Source organism: Taudactylus pleione, unplaced genomic scaffold (genome assembly GCF_031769625.1).
Source record: "Taudactylus pleione unplaced genomic scaffold, aTauple2 ptg000093l, whole genome shotgun sequence".
NCBI classification, from domain to species: Eukaryota; Metazoa; Chordata; class Amphibia; order Anura; family Myobatrachidae; genus Taudactylus; species Taudactylus pleione.
This window is the reverse complement of record NW_028284495.1, coordinates 37,469,308-37,489,393: the sequence shown is the minus strand read 5'-3', so window position 1 is coordinate 37,489,393 and position 20,086 is coordinate 37,469,308. Positions and strand designations below refer to the sequence as shown.

The following is a 20,086-nucleotide window of genomic DNA, read 5'->3' as shown; positions in this document are numbered from 1 at the left end:
CAAATATAGTTGTAGAAGGATTGGGGAAAGGACTCCTCCGAATTCAGAGTAAAAAGAGTTAATAAAGCCATCTGGGCCGCCCGGATTACAAACTGTATCTTCTCCAGTAACCAAAGGGCATTTAAGGACGCTAGGCTACCTGCGTCTAAAGGCCCCCATACATCAGAGATTGATTGCAGCAATCGTGCAATTTGCAATCGATTGTGTATAAAAATCTTTCCCTTTTTCAATCGATTGCAGATTGCAGAGATGCCACAATCGATTGAAAAAGGGAAAGATTTTTACACACAATCGATTGCAAATTGCACGATTGCTGCAATCAATCTCTGATGTATGGGGGCCTTAAGATAGGAAGGGACAAACTATCTAAAAAAGAAGAGATAATAGGGGTTGTGGGTTGATGGGTGGAGGGGTCCTTAGACAAGTTATATAATTTTGCATAGTATTTTGAGAACAGATTGGCAATGTCGAGGGGGTAAGAAGGCACTTAATTCTATTTCTGGCTTGGTCGTCGCGGAGTTTACGAGCTAAAAGGCAAGAAGCTTTATCCCCGGTGGTATAGAACTTATGATGTAATTGAGTAAGGGCTGAGTGCATGAACAGTTTTTGAAGCTGCTGTCAGACCTCTTACAGTTGTTTACACAACATCCTAGTAGGGTGGGCCTGATTCTGAGATTCCAAGGATAGTCTCCAAATCGCTCTGTGTTTTACGGGTGCGAGCTTGAAGTTGAGCACCTTTTTGAATAGAAGTGCCGCAAAGTACCGCTTTTAGGGCACACCAATATGTAAAAATGTAAGTGTCCAAAGGCGAATTGGTCTGAGTATATAGCGTAAGAGAATCCGTAAGAGCTTTTAGAATCTCAGGATCATGGAGATGGTAGTCAGGAAAACGCCAGGGGTGTGTAGGGGTAAAGTGTTTATCAGTATTCCAGGATCATAGGAGAGGAGCGTGATCGGACCAAGTGATAGGGAGGATTTTGATTTTCTTAGTGGACTGAAGGATTCTTTTATCCATTTTATCTATTCTGGAGTAACTATTATGGACCGAGGAGAAAAAGGTGTAGTCTCTCTCATCTGGGGAAAGGGTGCGCCAGGTGTCATAAAAGTCAAACTCAGCTAATAATTTCTTAAAAGCAAGTGAGGGGCCCACATCACGGGGGGAGGGGGGGGGGGGGAGAGGAGTGTCCCTGCGGGGAAGAGTGATCCAGTTTGAGATCAAGGACCAGGTTAAAGTCACCCATCAGTATAAGGGCGCCCTGCCGGACCTTAGCAATTTCCTCTAAAGTTTCTCTAAGGAAAGGGACTTGATGAGAATTGGGAGCATATAAAGAGACTAGGGTGACTGGGACTACCTCAAAAATTAAATATTGTGATCCGGCACTGGACTGTAATAACTAATAATTTATCAAAAAAACAAATAAACGCTAATAAGTGATTGAGAAAATCAATCTATTTGTATGCTTAATTGGCAGTGTTCCCAGGAATAAAGTAAAGTTACTCAAAAAGTTTTTTGGGCAGGAGCCAAAAAGAACACAGAAATTCCTTTTTGGGGAGCACTCTTTTGTAAAAATAGATAATGTAACGAGAATTATGTGAAGAAATATGATATTTGTTAAAACATACCTTTTATTAACATCACTAATATATAGGGCAACCAGGCTCTTTTAACATAGTGAGTCCACCCAAAAGCATTTAGTATACTGAGAATTTCTCATCAATTAAAATAAGTATAGGGCAAATGTGCTCTTTCTAGTATGGTGAATCCACCTAAAAACACTAAGGGGTCTATTTACTAAGCAGTGTGATAAGGTACCAGCGGAGACAGAGTGATAAGGTACCAGCCAAGCTCCCAACTGTCATCTCACAGGCTGTGTTTGAAAAATGACAGTTGGAAGCCGATTGGCTGGCACCTTATCACTCTGTCTCCTAACTGCTTAGTAAACAGACCCCTTAGTATGATGAGAGTTTCTCATCACTTCAAATAAGTTCGTGATAACAGTGATAAGATTCTACTTAAAGTAAATTAATACAGTGGTGAAATAATCAGATATTTATAGAGCATATAATATGTGCTGATAACTGGTAGCTATGAAAACAAAATCAAAGTATTCTTCTCAAAAATCATTATCACAGGTATTTGTTAGTTATATAACTTGTCTCTGAAACTGCTGGTTGTTAAATATATTCAAAATGCTGCAATTCTAATACTTAGATGCAAGAACAATTGCACACTTCAATGTGTAGTGATCATAAACATATATACATTCAGAGGGATTGCAGCATGTTGGATAAATACAAAAAAAAAAAAAAACCCCAAAAGAACCATGTTCATGTACACAAAGTCTGTTGAAAGTTTAAAGTATAGGTAGTGAAAAGTACAGCACATAGATGCCCTGGCACCTTCTGCTTTTCAGTCTCTTCTAGGACAGGAGGTACTGAATGAGAGAGGGGCCGGTTGCTGTGCTGCCAGAAACAGAAATGTACAGGCTATCACTCACATGCCTGGTGCTAGGTGACTGCTGATATCACGCAGGGACATTGCAGGAGTCAGATGCGCCATGTGAGGACTGCCTGTACTGAAAAGAAATAGCTGATAGTCAGTGGTAAGAGAAGGTCTCTAATAGCTCCACGGTTGCAGCTCCCCGCATGTTAGAACGGGGAGGGAGAGAGGACGCGCGTTTCGCCGGGTAAGCTTGTTCACCTGTATCCTTAAGACTAGATGGCGAAGCGGACATAGAAGTGGACGCTACTGAGGTCTTTCCGGCAGATATAGCGTCGGGAGTTTTTTGTGAAACAAATTTAAAAGGAGGTGCAAGGGTAGAGAGTTTGCCTCGTTTGGCAGGCATAACGGTCTTCAGAGGTCGGAGGCACAGTTGTCAGAAAAAGAGAAACTGCACGTTAATTGGTTTTAGAGACGCTGGATTCTAATATCATATAGGTAGAAGATGCATATATCTCGGCTAGTAGGTATGGAGTGTTGTAAATCACATTAGGAGGATAGTAGTAGCAGAGATTCAATCAGAAGAGCAGGAGCTGCAGAGGTCTCATGGGGGAGGGTAGCATTATCAATGGAACAGCATGAAGGCAAGGGATCACAGCCTTTCAGAAAGGCAAGTGAAAAATAAACAATCACCAACCTGGGTGCAGGAGCAGAGAGGACACAGGAGAGCTATATACAGCTAGCAGGAGCTGGCAGGGTCCCAGGAGGTAGCGTCAGGTGCACTGAAGAGAGCAGGCTGTCACTCAAAATGGCGGCCTCCGTCGATCCCCAGGGATTTCTGTGATATCCAGGGGAGAAACACACCTAAAGATAGAGAGTCCGGGTCCCGCTGGTCAGAGGCAGAGGTAGTGGTGTGTTTGGGAATGCAGCGGTGGCAGCCGCGGCGATGACGTCACGCGGTCCACCGGCAGGGCTCCAAAATTTAGCCTGCGTCTTCTGGAGCTTCACTAGGCCGCGAATTCCCGGGTCCCGCAGAGCCGCGGCAGAGTGCAGGAATTGGGTCAGGGGGAGAGCGGGCACACCCGGTAGGTGAAGGGAGACTCTTGAGGGGGCAAAAGGCCGTGTTTAATTGCCCTTTAGAGCGCGGGGATCACGAGCTCCAGGGAAGTGCTGCCGTCCAGGAAGCCAGTCAGGCCACGCCCCTGGATTAATATTTTCATGCAGAGTGTATATGTATATTATTTTTTTTTTTTAACTAAATGTTTAGTACCCTAAACATATATATCTCTCTAACAATAAAACCATTTGCCTAATATTGGGTTGGATGCCCTCTGTTGTGCTGTAAAAATAGCTCTGACCCATCAAGGGATGGACTCAACAAGCTCCCTGTGGTATCTGGCACCAAGACATTAGCAGCAGATTAATTGGGACAGGAGCTATTAAATTGTTTTGCTATGGGCGCCCCAAAACTATTGTGGATGTCGCGCCCATAATGCAGGTGGATTAGCCACGTAAAGCGGCTAAATTCGCCTATAGAGACCTTTTAGGTGCCCAAAAACCAGACGCTATACGGTTAAGTCACCGTAAAACCATATAAAACAACAATTCTGAAAGTGAGATGGCGCTGGTTAAAACCTTATTCAATTAAATTATACAGTCAAACTTTGTGTAACAACTAGTAAATATTTCATATACAGGTCCTTTTATGGCTTCATGGAATGTATGAAAACGAATGATAATGTGTTTTTGGATGTGAATAATGAACAAAGATTGGACAACAATTCACCACTAATAAGGAAGGGGGGGTGATTCAATTCAGTGGGAATTGAATATCGCCGCGTTGGGGGGAGTCAGTGCACTGTTTAGCCGGAATAATGATTCCTTCTCGCACCCTCCGGAGGGTGCGAGGAGAAATCCGTTTCAAGTGCCAGCAGGGAGGCTGTTTTCCGGCTTAGAGTGGTGGTAGCAGCCTCGGGGCCGGCACTTTAGTCGGAGAACGACAGTTCTCTTGTCTAAATATTCAGGTTAAGTCGTGAGAACAGTCTTTTTCCGACATTCAATTAGTGGTTAAAACTGCAGGGTTTTTGTTGCCATTGGCAAAAACTGAGGTTTTTCGCAAAAAAAAATGCAAACTTTTAGCCAAGAAACAGGCGAAAACGGTAAACAGGCGAAAAAGAAAAAAAGCAAAATCCCCATTTTTGCCTTTCTGAACCCTTTGGACAACCCCGCCTAATGATAAATTACCAAGAAAAAAAAAATTATAGAAAGCTATTTTTTTTTCAGGTTTCAGGAAATTAGTGTACCACGTAAATTGGGGGTACGTTAAATTGGGTGCAAGTATACCGTAATTTAAAAAAAAAAACTGTGTGTTGCAACAGCATGCAATGTTTGAAACACTTGACGCATCCATACCGCCCCCTGAAAAATCAGACCCAATACGTTAAAATCATTTTCAATTGTCCAAAACTTGCGATGTCGTTTGTCGCCAAAATACGCAATTTACAAAAATTTATGTAATGTATCATTTATAGGGGGTGTCCAAAGTGTTCTGATAGAAATCCTCATATTTTTAGGCAAAAATAGGGATTTTGCTTTTTTTTTTTTTTTTCTCCTGGTCTGGGATGGAGAAAACTTCTCCAGTTTTTGTTCTCCATTTTCGCAGGATTTTTGTCTAAAATTTCACCTTTTTTTGGTGAAAAAAGGCAGTTTTTGCCAGGCGAAAAAAAAACGGCAGTTTTCATCGTTAATTGAATATGGCCCTTAACTGCTTCCTGTCATAGTAAACATTGTGGTGAATTGAATAGCTCCTAGAACTCCCTACGGGCGCTATTCAATTCCTGCTGAATTGAATCGCCCCCAAAGAGAGATAGCATGACCCACTCACAATGAAGTGGAATGTGATTAAGCGCAAAGGGCTCGATTCAATTGTTCGCGAAGTAAATAGCGCACTGTTAGGTCGGGGAATGCCCGTTCTCCACCCGCCCCTCGCGTCTCACACAGGGTGTTTATTCGTGAGAAAGGGCATTCTCAGACTAAACTTTCGGAGCGTTTCCGCTGCGCTAAGGGCAGAAAACAGCATCGCGCCTGTACTTTTGTCGGATTTCTGCTCGCATCCCAGGAGGGAAAAAATCCTTAGTCGGGCTTAGCATCGCGCTGAATTGAATAGCTCCGAGAGCTCATTCCCGGGGGTATTCGACTCGTGTTGAATTGAATCAAGCCCTTTGTCATGCTCCTCAAACCCTTCCAGTACAATTTGTGCAGTGTGGCAGAGAGAATTATCCAGCTGAAAGAGATCACTGCCACCAGGGAATACCATTGGTATGAAGGGGTGTACTTGGTCTTTAACACAATTTAGGTATGTGTCAAAGTAAAATTAACATGAATGGCAGGACCCAAGGTGTCACAGAAGAACATTGCCATGAGCATCACACTGCCTCCACTGGCTTTCCTTCTTCCCATAATACATCCTGCTGCCATCTCTTTCTCTTTAAATGACACGCGCACACAACAATACACTGTCTAAAGAGGACATTATAGTTTTTGGTTTGTCATATGAAATGTAGGTGTAATTACACAGTTTAATAACTATGAATATATTATTTAGTACGTGTATATATAAATCAAATCATCCTCTAGGTCCACACTAAAGTTGACTGCACTGATTTACTAAGTTGAATCCCACTACAAAACCACAACCAAAAATGTCATCCCAATTTTTTCCCATTACAATTAGACAAACCGCTATTTATTCAAAAAAATCAACACAACAGACCCAAAAATGCAGCAAACAATCAGTGTAGTACCAGTAAATAAGTGTGCGAAAATAACGATGATGGGTTTAGTTTAGAATATGCTGCTACTGCTCAGTTTAGCTGCAACTAGTACACATTTTCACAGGAAAAGCCTATGGGAGAGTCTTATAACAAATAGCACAGTTTAAGATTTCCGGCTTCTACGTTAATTTTTCAGCCAAAATCACCTGCAAGCTTGTTTTTAACCACAACATAACTAAAACATATTCAATAAACCTATTTTGTCGAAATCGTACCTATAAGAGCAAACAACTTACTCCCTAAAGGTTAGCTCTTGGTCTGGGATCGTTTATCTGCCATGTTTGCAGTGCAGCTCCTGTGTCACCATGCATTTACAGACAGTAGGACACACACTATGGACCTCATGAAGTTTACCATTTCCAGTTGTTCCCATTGTGCTCCTCAGTAGCAAAAAGGTTACCCAGGTTTAAAACAAACAAACAATAAAAAAAACTCTACAGTATTCCCCGTGCTGCTACTATGTGTGATGTCATATGCTCATACAACCAATGCACCTTTAAGGTGCAGAGTCCGACTTCATGCAATGGCCGCCAGAGATAAGGAAGCTGGTCCCACCACCTAACCAACAGTGCTTACAACAATGTAATGTACTTTCACCAGGGCTTCAAGTCTTAAGCTTGCTATCCTCCTTCAGCTACTCCAGGCAGTGGACATAGCAGCAGGTCATCCTCTCCCAGCATCTAAAACATCTTACTTTTCTGACTCATGGGAAGGGAAAGTGAGGAGCTACATACTTCCCAGGTGTGTCTTCTTTGCCTGACCTGACTTTGGAAGAAAGGTGGATTGAATAATCCCTTGGTGTGTGCAACGACGATGTAGAAAGAATATGAATTATAAATATAAAAAGACTACGTCTTAATGTATTAAAGTTGCAAATATTAAGGAGATGCTTAATTTTATACTTAACTTTCTACAAATCTCTGCCTGCGTGTGCCAACACAACTGCCACTTCTGGTCAACATTTTATAGGGTTCTATTAGATGTCTATTATTGCATACACGCGGTCAGACAAAAAGGACGATATAAACGATATAGCGTTCCCGCTAGGCTGTTTTAGCGGGGCGTGGCGCCCTGCCCTCTTTCTGGAAGGCAAAAAGCGCCCTGCCCTCCAGAAGGAGGGTAAAAAGCGCCCTGCCCTAACAGCCTACGGGAACTGTCTTCACCCGCGGGTCGCAGTGTCCCGCGGGTGAAGAAATGTGCGGTGACCCGGTCACCGCCGGAGAATAGACGCCGGGCGCATGCGCCCGGCATCTATTCTCCCTGTCTGCAGGGCTTGGGGGCTGCCCGGCGTGTCCGTAAGTGCCGGGCACGCGCCCAAGATTGATGAAATGGGGACGCGTCTTATAGACACGCCCTCTTTTCGGAAGCGCCCTCTCTAGCTCCGGCGCCCTGCCTCGCGCCGGAGCTAGAGTGAACACTACGATAACGATATCGTTTATATCGTCCTTTTTTTAGCTCCGTCCAACGACCATCGATGCAAGGGCACGGATGGTCGATAACGATAATCACCCGTGCATGCAGGCCAACCTGGTCGATATCAACCAGGTTAGCCTATTTACTATATGGACTCGCTAGTAGTTTGGTGGTTGGTGCATGTGCTGGATGTTCGATATCGAAAATCCAGCACATCGGGATGATCAGACAACGATATCTGATCGTTGTCTGATCGTCCCGTGTGTACGGGCCATATGAGTGACTAAATTTGCAAGACAGAGTAGCCAATCAGGTAAACTAAACAGACTTACCGATCTACCGCTCGATGCGTGTTCCCTGACATCACAACTGGGCAAGCATTTGTATTTGACTCCCCAGTTGAGCTGTCCGTCACTGGCGGTTCCTGAGGCAAGTATACGGACGGTTGCCTGACATCTCATACACACAGCCAGATGCGCCAACATGTCTGCAAATATATCAGCTATCTGCTGTGCTGCAGAGCAGATGCAATGTGTCTGTGAACGACATAGTTCACAGACATATCGGGGGGTACACAGCCGCCAATGCGCTCGCAATATATCGGCCGTTCAATTCAACGGCCGATGCATCGTAGTGTGTGTACCCAGCTTATTGTTTTACCAAGGTGTAAAGTTACGGGGTTCTCTCTCAGTAAGCCTCACTATCTTAAAAGTTAACTATTGTAAAATTTCAGTTGGTGCACCACTCATGTGAGCCAACTTTAATTTATTTTTTCTTTTTATTTTCTGCATGGTTCCTGAGGAATTCTCAATTAGGTGAAAGGATTTAAGATTGTTGTGTATTATAAAATGTATTTGGGTACAGTTAACATAGGGGCAATTCAATTCAGCACAATGTTGAATAGCACCAGGAATGCGTTCCCGGAGCTAGTCAATTGACCGCAATGTTAACCCCGCCTAGAGGAGCACTGCTCGCAATCCGATTCCACTAGTGCCGCAATGCTGTTTTCAGGCTTAGTGCATGCGCTAATCGCATCGCGGCCAGCACTTAAGTCTGAGAATGCAGGTTACCGTGACTAAACATCCGGCTTAAGGCGCGGTAACCTGCATCTCCCGACAGGGCGCAATGGGGACAATTAAATAGCTCCAGGAACTCATTCCCAACGCTATTCAAATCACGCTGAATTAAATCGCCCCCAATGAAGGCGGTGATAAGTATGACTAACCTATTCCTCGCACTCCCCGGAACCCTGATACTCTCAAGTAGCCTTTTCCCAGGGCTCCATCATTTGTCTCACTACCATGCTGTAGAGCAGTGAGAGGATGAGCAAGAGAACAAATCAAAAGCAGTAATCACAGAGATTGCGACATCCGATTGATTCTCCAACTCGCATGCCCCTCAGAAACATTTTAAAGTGGCAACCTGTAATATTTATTTATCAAACACTCATGCAAGCACCAATGCTTTAAAAATCTCCCTAATATCCACCTATTCAAAAGGAAATCAGTACACTTCCTAAGCCCTTAACTAGTGTTCATTCTAGCAACCTGCACCTGTCACAACCCGTGCAGCTCCTCTTTCCTGCCTGGGGTGTCGCTCTCTGCTCTGGTGTTTCTTGCACACTCAGCTGATGCAATAAACTGCACCAGAACAGAAAGCAACACCCCAGGCAGGAAAGAGGAACTGCACGGGTTGTAACAGGTGCAAGGTGCTAGAATGAACACTAGCTTAACAAAGATTCCCATCCTTCACCTTTGAGTCTCCACTTATACCACTGCCCTTTAGAATGTAAGCTCTCACAAGTAGGGACTCCTCCTTCCTCTTGCTTGCTTTCCCCTAACCAAGCTTTTATTACTCTCTATCCTGTTAGTATTTTTTTTTACACATCCTTTGCGGTGTATATAACCAATGTTGCACTATGTTATCCATATTGCCCTTTTAAATTGATGATGAGTGATGATAATAAACTCAAGTGCTGATAAAAAAAACTTATGTCATGTTCAAATGTAGTAAGAGTAAGGCTGGGTACACACTAGACGATAAATTTGAGGATTTTTGATGAATTGGAACAATGAATCATCTAACGAGTATGCACTATTGAGTGTTCCCACGTATCGTCCGTGACCTCGTGTGATTGGCCGTGCAGTACGGTGAAATCACGCAATATTGCATGCGGTACAGTGCATATTAATGAAGGACAGCACAAGTGATCGTTCAGTCTTTTATTATGTCTTCTAGTGTGTACCAGCAAACTTTCATAGTCTGGGCCAAGGGTATCACCCTGATCATTGGCAAGGTTGCCGTGTCATTTAATGTGTACCCGGCATCAGTCTGTCCTCTGACCCCTCCCACCAGTGTCAAAGAAGCACAGGAGAGAGTGAGGGGGCAACAATGGAGACAGTGGGGGATGGAGAAGGAAAGGTGTGGAAGAGAGAAAAGGAGGTGAGGAGACAAAGGAAGGGGGGGCGAGCCAGAAATAAAAGCCAAGCAACACAGGACATTAGTGTTATTTATGTAGCACCTTTCTCTCAACAGATTTTAAAGGCACTTGGCATATTTGCAGAGAGGGAGACAATCAGCTTGGGGGTTCTCTGTGCTACTTAAGTTTTAATTCACATCAATTCCGGTCTACCCTTGCTACCACCACGCTGTACAGTTCTGCTTAATATTTTACAACCCTCTACACAACAATATTAACAGTACAGTAATATTGCATCTACATATTATGCATAATATGTAATAATTTCCATCACCCCCTGCCAAAGTGGATCTTACAATTAATTTAGTCAGTAGCCAATTAGCCTACCAGTATGCCTTTACAAAGTGGGAGGAATCCAGTGAAACTATGCAACACGGGAGAACAAACTGTACATAGATAGTACTCTGTCAGTGATTAACTCATGAGCCCTGCTCATAGTAGCACTCTGCTGTACCACACCGGGCCCCTAGGTTTTGTAGGACTCATCTTCCGAAATCAAAAAGGTAATGATTTTGTAAAGTAATGCTTAAAAATGCCCAATTAATTTATTATTTTTCAAGATAGTCTAGCCCAGGGGTGGCCAACCAGTCGGAGGCAAAGAGCTAAAAAATATATGTAGTCAATCGAAAGTGCCGATAGCATGTGCGTGCGGGCAAAAAAAGGGCCGTGTCCTGTCACAAGACCACGCCCCATTTTTGTGCACACGCCTTTGGTATGACATTTGCAGGAACATGACCTTGTGTCACATCCCCGTTTTTAGTCACGCTGGGTGCGTACCCAAGACATTAAAAAATAAACATTTTACATAATCTTCCCAATATATATTTTTCACTGTTGAAGTGAAAGAAAAAGCCAGTGCCCATTATGCAGCGCCCCCAGTAGCTGTGGCCCTTCTGCAGCGCCCCCAGTAGCTGTGGCCCTTCTGCAGCGCCCCCAGTAGCTGTGGCCCTTCTGCAGCGCCCCCAGTAGTTGTGCCAATAATGCAGTGCCCCCAGTAGTTGTGCCAATAATGCAGTGCCCCCAGTAGTTGTGCCAATAATGCAGTGCCCCCAGTAGTTGTGCCAATAATGCAGTGCCCCCAGTAGTTGTGCCAATAATGCAGTGCCCCCAGTAGTTGTGCCAATAATGCAGTACCCCCAGTAGTTGTGCCAATAATGCAGTGCCCCCAGTAGTTGTGCCAATAATGCAGTGGCCCCAGTAGTTGTGTCAATAATGCAGTGGCCCCAGTAGTTGCTCCTTCTGCAATGCCCTCTGTAGTTGTGCCCATTAAGCAATGCCCCATTAGTTGTGGCCCTTATGCAATGCCCCCTGTACTGTGCCCATTATGCAATGCCCCATTAGTTGTGGCCCTTATGCAATGCCCCCTGTACTGTGCCCATTATGCAATGCCCCCAGTAGCTGCTCCTTCTGCAATGACACCTGTACCCATTAAGCATTGCCCCCCAATGAAAAAAAAAAACAACAAAAAAAAAAAATTACCTTTGTGCTGGCACCGCTCCACGACGTCAGGGCGCCAGAGTCCCGCCGCTGCTGCTTCTGCCGCCGCGCCGTCGCTACTTCTTCTGCCACCTGCTGGATCCAGCAGATGTGCGGGCTCCTCACATCGCGGGTGAAGTCATGACGTCACCCGCGCACTGCATTACTGGGAACGCTGGCCTCTGAAGCGATCAGAGGCCTCTTTAGCCTCTGATGGCTTTAGAGACCAGCGTTCCCAGTAACAATGGGGGTCTGCCAAGCCGCATTAGAAGCTCAGAAGAGCCTAATGCGGCTCGAGAGCTGCGGGTTGGCCACCGTTGGTCTAGCTATTAGTTATTTGCACTGTTTCAACAAGGTATTGTAGACTTTGACAATTGATGTCATCTAATTCTAAGACTATCTTTGGGCTTGATTCAATGCAACATGAATTGAATAGAGCCGGGAAGGAGCTTCCGGAGCTATTCAATGAAGCGCGCTGTTAACCCCGACTAAGGATTTCTTCTCGCATCCCTCCTGGGGTGCAAGCAGAATTCTGACAATAGTGCAGACGCAATGCTGTTTTCTGCTCTTAGCGTGGCGGAAACGGCATTGCGCTAGGAAGTTTAGTTGGAGAATGCCCATTCTCGCGACTAAGCAACCTATTTAAGGTTGGAGCGGGAGAACGGGCATTCCCTGACCTAACAGTGAGCAGAATTGAATAGCTCCTGGAGCTCATTCCCGGCACTATTTAATTCGAGTTGAAATGAATCGAGCCCTTTGTCCTTGGCTAATATTTTATTGTTTTGCCTTGCGAGCAGTAACACATTGTATCCCATTAACAGGGCCGCCAAGAGCCGCGCCGGGCTCGGGTGACAGGGGGTGTGGCCTAATCAGGGGAGGCGTGGCCACATCCCCTTAGGAAAGAAAACAGAAAAAAAAATTTTTTACCAGCGCCGCTTCACTGGGAGGGGGGCACTGTGAGCCCCTCAGCCTGGCGCACAGCCAATGGGGGTCACGATCAGCATGATCGCTCCCCCCATAGGCATAGGAGACTGCTCCAGCTGCTGTGAGCAGTCTCCCACTGCAGCGTGTGCTGGGCTGCTGTGATGTAGGAGGGAGGGGGGTGGGCGGTGCCGGACCAGGGCCCCTCCAACAAGCCTGGGCCCAGGTAATTTGTACCTGCTCCCCCCCCCCTCTCGGCGCCCCTGCCCATTAAACATAAAATTGAATGTACAAGATTCACTGCTGAATAATGTGAGTGCCTGTATATTTTATTATTTATGTAACAATCTCTATAAAAGGCAATCTTTAAATTGCCAACTTTCATCAGTTGTGTCTCAGATTAAACGCAAACCACTGAACATATTATAGGTTCAGCAATAATAGAAAACACCCTGGGATTCCAGACATTCCATCGCCAATAGATATTATATTGAATCTTATATAATTAAATCTACTTTATGCATAGACGAAAGTAAAGCTTCAGATGATATTTGTTATGCCCTAAAACGTGCATAAATTGTTACGCAGTCATGTTTAATAGGTTTTGGGGACAACACTGTGCAAAGAATGCCAAAAATAACTAAAGCCATGTTAACTAAGGTAAAAAACAAATATTCAATATAAGCATCTAAAATGGATCACATCTAAAGACGCTGAGCAGCCAAATACAAAAGCTGACAAAATAATTTCAAGGACACATGACAGCTGCAGTACAAAGCAAGTGCAAGTAAACAAAGAAAATCAAATTCTATTTAGCAAAAAGGCCAGAAAAAAAAAAAAACTATACTCTATGTTTGTCAAATTTACTGCATTTCAATTTTTCCCATCAGAGAGAGGGTAATCAGGCACTGTCCAGTAAAGTTGGACATTTCACCAAAGTGAAGCAAGAATAAACAACACTTTAAAAAACTTTTACATGTCTTAGACCAATATACCTCCAAATATATTGAACATGCCACTGGGACGAACTGTTCATAGACAGTTAATATACAGATATTGTATGAAACAGATATTGATTTTTGTAGGTCAGCCTCACCTTAGCATCAGCAAGAACACTTTTCACTTATTTAAACTCAGTCTGCCTCTTTTTAAACCTCAAACATTGTATTGTACAGGATGATAAAAATCCAAAACCTGATTGTTCGCATTTAACGCAGTGCAGGCGAGCATAATATGTACATGTTTAACGATGGCAAATTCACAGCAGCAAAAAATCTGGGGACATCCCCACCTTGCAAGAACAAAAGACTGCTTGTGCACGCATATACATTCTATACATGCAGCCATTTGGTTGACAGAGCAATTCAGGTTGTGTACAACCAGCCTGCTCTATTAATGGTAATATAGCTTATTTATTATTCACATCTGCACGTAAGAAAATAGAAGAGAAATAAAACAAGATTTCTAAAACTGAAACTATAAAAAACGGACTTTAACAAATACTTTTCTTAAAAAAAAAAAAAAGGAATAATCACAAAATCAAGTCAGATTCACACCTCAAGGAGAAATTAGAAAATGCTACAGTTTAATCATAAATACTGATGTATAGCAAAGTAGCTTTGAAGTTAACAAGCCAATACGGATAAACAGTTTAATTGAACAAATATTGAATTGCTTGGTATGTGGATCTGCCAAACACTCAACATGAAAAGTAATCTATACCACACCAGAAAAATTGCTGCTTGTGTCAAATATATTTTTATCATTTCAAACAAGATGTGGCAATAGTATGTAAAATATAAACAACATGGAATTAATCGGACAGGTTGTACAACAGATATTGGCATTGACAGATTTGTCACTGTTCATTTGTGGCCTTATTGTGCAGCTCTGGATTTTTCTGCTGCCAAGGCACAACAATCCTTCAGTAAGCACTAGAAAAGGTGGAGTACTGTTCTTAATGCCAGATAACAGATTATGTACAAGCCAACTAGGGCATGAATGCAGAAGCAAAAAGCAGCGAGCATGAGGCAATGCCCTGTCAAACTGCCTCCAAGCAAGCTTATTGCTAGGATATGCCGTGTCTTCCTTTCTATGCGGCATTCATGCCTGGATTGCATTGTCTCTAAATGCTCGCCTGTGGAGAGAGAAGAAACACACCCCCTTTTCTTCCCACTTGTTTTATATCATACTACTGAAAACATACATGGACAAACTGCCCATAAAGAAAAACACCTCCCTTAAAGAAAAATCCACACAAAAAGGAAAACAGATACTTATTTACTAATATTCACCAAGGAATATCCCAGTTGTATGCAAAACATAAAATATTCATAAAGAACAGAAGACTTCTATACAACTCGATAACCAAAATGTTTATGTCTTAGAACTCATTATTTAATTCCCAGGACACAAAATCCATTGCACTAAATATTTTATTATGATTGTTTGCTTTGGTGATGTCAATAATATTAGGCTGAATTAAAACACGATTAAATAAAAAAATAAATACTGGCAAATTATGTCAATGCTACAAGGGCTAACTGCTTTTGTACGAAGGCTTATGGCATAGATTGGTGATGTATGCGATAAAAGGGAAAGTAAAAGCATTGAACATGGAGGTTGGGCTGGGAAGCTCTCAGGAGCCTGGAGCGATAGCAATGCAGGCAGATGGGCAGAGACATATTCAGCAGCTATTCCTGCTTCTCTTTCAGGACCAATCCTCAGTAACAAAACAGCCTGCTCAGCCACAACACCTCCTCGATTGGCACAAACAAATCACCTCACTGTACAATAGCGCACAGAATACAAATACAACTTTACCACTCTAGAAACAGAACCAAACAAAGGAGAATAGAACCTGTCCTATGGGATGAAACTAGTGGTGACATCTGTGGGTTTTCTACTAGAGAAGTAAATAGCAGCACTCTAGTGACCCTGAGGTCTCTGGAGTAAAAGCAGCAGCAGCTAAAACATACCAGACTGAAGATTAATAGGCATTATTGAAGAGTCCGGAAAAAGATTGTTGATGTAATTGTAAACAGCTACAGCACATGATGGCGCTTTGCAAAGAATAACACAAATACAACAGGACCAGTTATCAATTTGAACCATAACAATTAAATGTCAACTATTGCAAAGCAAACCTGTTCTACATTACAGACATGCGGTTACTGGAAAGCTTATTGAACATCTTAGTATGCAGTCATTAAATTGTTACATTTGCGCTTTCAATTCTATATGCTGTAATAATTATTGTTGAAATCATTTCAAAGGACAGCAAACAAACCTGTTTTTCTCATAACAGCTCTGATAATAATGACTGAATCATACTGCCAGCTGAGCCTGCAATGGCAATACAGATTTACCAAGAGTTATTAAGCAAAACATTGTCCTTTTTTTCCTTAAAGGAAGTGGAAACACATCGCAGGTTGGTAAATGAGAGGTCCCCACAATCCTTTAACAGTGCCACATGCAGGGAGACCCCTTAGGAGGCCAGGACAGTGCAGGGAGACCCCTTAGGAGGCAGCACAGTATTGCTGTGGGGGGATGGCTGGAGACCAATATTAGGGAGATGATATGAGAGAAGGCGAGTGTGTATGGCTAGATACAGTAGGGAAGGAAGGGGGGGTATGAATGGCTGGGGAAATGTATTCGTGAGTGGACATGAAAGTAAGGGTACAGGGGCAGGAGGGAATGTGCGACTGTCCAGAGACAGAAATTCATGAAGAATAATGAGGTAGGTGAGAGTAGGTGGAAAGGCCGGGGATAGGTATTCGTGAAAGGACAAGAGAGAAGGGAGGTGTGGGCCTGAATGGCCAGGGATAGGTATTGCTAAATGTCTGTATAAATGTATTGGTTAGGGGCCATAAGAGAAAGAGGGGAAGGGGTGACTACCTAGAGACAGGAATAGTGAGGGCACAGGGCAGAAGTGCGTTTGAGTGTGAAGGGCCAGAGACAGTGAATGAGAAAGGTTAATGAGAGAGAAAGGGGAATGGCCGGGATTAAGGTATTAGTGAGGGGACAGGAAAAAAGGGGGTTTGGGTGTGAATGGCTTTGGACAGGTACTAGACCAGACATGGTAGGAGGGAGGTGTGAGCAACTGGAGAAAGGAATCAGTGAGAGGACATGGGAGAAGAGGAGTTTAAATGACTAGGGACAGGGAATACATAAGAGTGTGGGTGTGAATGGCTGGGGCAGGTATTAGGAGAAAAGGGAGAAGAGGGGTGTGGGTGGGTGGGTGTGTGTGTGTGAATAGTTGGGGACAGGTATAAGAGGGAAATGGGAGAAGAGTGGTGTGAGCAGCTGGGGACAAGTATTAGTGAGGGGACAGAGTGTGCATGGCTGGGAACAGATACCAGGGACATGGGAGAAAGAAGTTGTAGGTGTGAATGGCTGTGGACAGTAATTAGAGGGGACATGAGAGGTGTGAATGGCTGGGATCAGGTATTAGACCGAAGTGGGAGAAGGCTGGTGGGGGTGCAAGTATATGAGGAAAGATATTAGCGAGCGGACATGGGAAAAGAGGGTGTGAATGGCTGGGGACAGGTATCAGAGGGGTCATGAGAGATGGATTGTTTGGTTGTGAATGACTGGGGACAGGAATTAGAGAAGGGACAAGGGAGAATGGAGGTATGAGTGAATGGCTGGGGACAGGAATTAGTGAAGGGACAAGGGAGAATGGGAGGTACGAGTGGGAATGGCTGGGGACAGGAATTAGTGGAGGGACAAGGGAGAATGGGAGGTACGAGTGGGAATGGCTGGGGACAGGAATTAGTGGAGGGACAAGGGAGAATGGGAGGTACGAGTGGGAATGGCTGGGGACAGGAATTAGTGGAGGGACAAGGAAGAATGGGAGGTACTAATGGGAATGGCTGGGGACAGGAATTAGTGGAGGGACAAGGGAGAATGGGAGGTACTAATGGGAATGGCTGGGGACAGGAATTAGTGGAGGGACAAGGGAGAATGGGAGGTACGAGTGGGAATGGCTGGGGACAGGAATTAGTGGAGGGACAAGGGAGAATGGGAGGTACGAGTGGGAATGGCTGGGGACAGGAATTAGTGGAGGGACAAGGGAGAATGGGAGGTACGAGTGGGAATGGCTGGGGACAGGAATTAGTGGAGGGACAAGGGAGAATGGGAGGTACAAGTGGGAATGGCTGGGGACAGGAATTAGTGGAGGGACAAGGGAGAATGGGAGGTACTAGTGGGAATGGCTGGGGACAGGAATTAGTGGAGGGACAAGGAAGAATGGGAGGTACGAGTGGGAATGGCTGGGGACAGGAATTAGTGAAGGGACAAGGGAGAATGGGAGGTACGAGTGGGAATGGCTGGGGACAGGAATTAGTGAAGGGACAAGGGAGAATGGGAGGTACGAGTGGGAATGGCTGGGGACAGGAATTAGTGGAGGGACAAGGGAGAATGGGAGGTACTAATGGGAATGGCTGGGGACAGGAATTAGTGGAGGGACAAGGGAGAATGGGAGGTACGAGTGGGAATGGCTGGGGACAGGAATTAGTGGAGGGACAAGGGAGAATGGGAGGTACGAGTGGGAATGGCTGGGGACAGTAAATAGTGAAGGGACAAGGGAGAATGGGTGGTACGAGTGTGAATGCCTGGGGACAGGAATTAGTGAAGGGACAAGGGAGAATGGGTGGTACGAGTGTGAATGGCTGGGGACAGGAATTAGTGAAGGGACAAGGGAGAATGGAGGTACGAGTGTGAATGGCTGGGGACAGGAATTAGTGAAGGGACAAGGGAGAATGGAGGTACGAGTGTGAATGGGTGGGGACAGGAATTAGTGAAGGGAGAATGGGAGGTACAAGTGTGAATGCCTGGAGACAGGAATTAGTGAAGGGACAAGGGAGAATGGAGGTACGAGTGTGAATGCCTGGGGTGAGGAATTAGTGAAGGGACAAGGGAGAATGGAGGTACGAGTGTGAATGGCTGGGGACAGGAATTAGTGAAGGGACAAGGGAGAATGGAGGTATGAGTGTGAATGGCTGGTGACAGGAATTAGTGGAGGGACAAGGGAGAATGGAGGTGTGGGTGTGAATGGCTGGAGACAGGTATTAGTGAGGGGAGATGTGGGTGTGAATAGCTGGAGACAGGAATTAGTGAGGGGACAAGGAAGGAAGCAGGAGTAAATGGCTTGGAGGACAGGAATTAATGAGGGGACATGGGTGGTCAGAATGACTGGGAACAGGGTATTAGAGGGGTCATTATAGATGGGAGTTGTGAATGGCTAGGGTCAGGTATTAGGTACGGGTCACAGGAGAAGGGGGTATAGGGGACAATGATTGGGGACACATTAGTGAGGGGACACAAGAAAAGGGGATGCAGGTGTGAACGGCTGGTGACAGGTTTCAGTGAGGGAACATGAAAGGAGGGAGGTGTGAACGGCTGAGGACAGGTATTAGTGAGGAGACACAGGATAAGCGGGTGTAGGTGTGAACGGCTGAGGACAGGTATTATTAGTGAGGGGACACAGGATAAGTGGGTGTTTGTGTGAACGGATGAGGACAGGTATTAGTAAGGGGACACAGGAGAAGGGAGTGTGGTTAGTTGGAGACAGGTATAAGAGGGACATGGGAGAAGGGGGTGTGGATGTGAATGGCTGGTGTCATGTATTAGAGGTGACATGAGAGAAGGGGGTGTGAATGGCTGGGGGTAGGAAACAAGCACATCTGTGAGATGCAGGGAGGCTGCCAGGCCTGCTGGTCACCCGGGAGAAAGAGGCCGCCACCCGCAGAAAATGAGGCCTGTAGCCCGTTACAAAGAACCGCACAGTTACCAGCCAGGCCCATCACTTCATCTGCTCTGCACAACAACACAGGTGACCCGCACCCTGTCACCCAACCCTCCCCCCGGGCAGGCCTGAGCTCACCCGCCGGGTTCCGGCTGCTCACCTGCTGCAGCGTGCGTCACTCTCCGGCTCTTCCCGCGCGAGCTGGCTGGCTGCTGTTACCGGGGTGTACGGCTGGGAGCGGGGCGCAGGGCGATCAGTCCACCTCGGCAGCGCTCACACCCCTCTTCTTCCCTCTCTGTCTCTCCGCTGCCCTCCCCCTCACTACACGCTCTCCACCTCCCCAGCACACAGCCCTCAGCGACCCGAACCGGATTGGACGCGGCTATTGAGCCCACGTGACTCCAGGCCGATAGGGGGCGGGGCGAGACGGGAGCTGTCACTCACATAGGCTGAGCCCGTACATTACATACATACACTCTCAGCCGCCACAGGGGCAGCTGAAAATACGGAGCACTGTGCGGGGGCCATATCTGTGTCACAGAGGATGATTGTACTGCTCTGTGCGGCCCCGCCGACATCCGTGTTATCACACTGAGCACATCGCATGTAACTAGCCACACATCATATCACACAGACAGTACCGTGTGTAATCCCTGTGTGTACGCACGGCGCCCCGCCCCCAGCAAACGTCACGAGAGAAGGCGGCTCCAGTCCTTGCAAGCTGGCAGTTGGAAACAGACCTGCGCTTTGTGATTGGCTACGGGTTAGTGACATCA

At 45.3% G+C, this 20,086-nt stretch overlaps 1 protein-coding gene across 2 annotated transcripts in view; it reads right to left on the bottom strand.

The window, feature by feature from the left end:
- Nucleotides 1-19,614, bottom strand: part of ANKRD12 (ankyrin repeat domain 12) — a 167,987-nt gene extending 148,373 nt beyond the window's left edge. For both annotated transcript variants that reach the window (XM_088469689.1, XM_088469690.1), the window contains exon 1: nt 19,471-19,614. The gene's annotated coding sequence lies outside the window, so the exon portion shown is untranslated. The remainder of the gene's footprint in view (nt 1-19,470) is intronic.
- Between the last annotated feature and the right edge of the window lie 472 nt (nt 19,615-20,086).